Raw genomic sequence first — 533 nt, 5'->3', positions numbered from 1 at the left:
CGGCCGGAGATGCTGTGGCGGTTGCTGTGGCTGCTGTTGCAGGGGTTGCTGCTGCAGCGGTTGCTGCTGCAGCTGCTGCTGCTGCAGCGGTTGCTGCTGCAGCTGCTGCTGCTGCAGCGGTTGTTGCTGCAGCTGTTGCTGCTGCAGAGGTTGCTGCAGGGGTTGCTGCAGCTGCTGCAGCGGCTGCTGCTGCAGTTGCTGCTGCAGGGGTTGCTGAAGCTGCTGCTGCTGCAGGTGTTGCTGCTGCGGCTGTTGGAGCGGTGGTTGCTGTGCTTGCTGCTGCTGCTGCTGCTGTTGCTGCTGCTGCTGCTGCTGCTGCTCAAGTGGCTGCGGCGATGATAGCCCTTGCTGTTGCTTGCCTTCCCCCTCGATCAGCGACTGCTGCAGCTGCTGCTGCTGCAGTTGCTGCGGCTGCTGCTGCTGCAGTTGTTGCGGCTGCGGTTGCTGCAGTTGTTGCGGCTGCTGCTGCTGCACTTGTTGCTGTTGCAGCTGCGGCTGCTGTTGCTGCTGCACTTGTTGCTGCTGCTGCTGTT

This window comes from Eimeria mitis, genomic scaffold, assembly GCF_000499745.2.
Source record: "Eimeria mitis Houghton genomic scaffold, Emh_scaff8285, whole genome shotgun sequence".
In the NCBI taxonomy this organism is placed as follows: domain Eukaryota; phylum Apicomplexa; class Conoidasida; order Eucoccidiorida; family Eimeriidae; genus Eimeria; species Eimeria mitis.
This window is presented reverse-complemented; position numbering follows the sequence as displayed.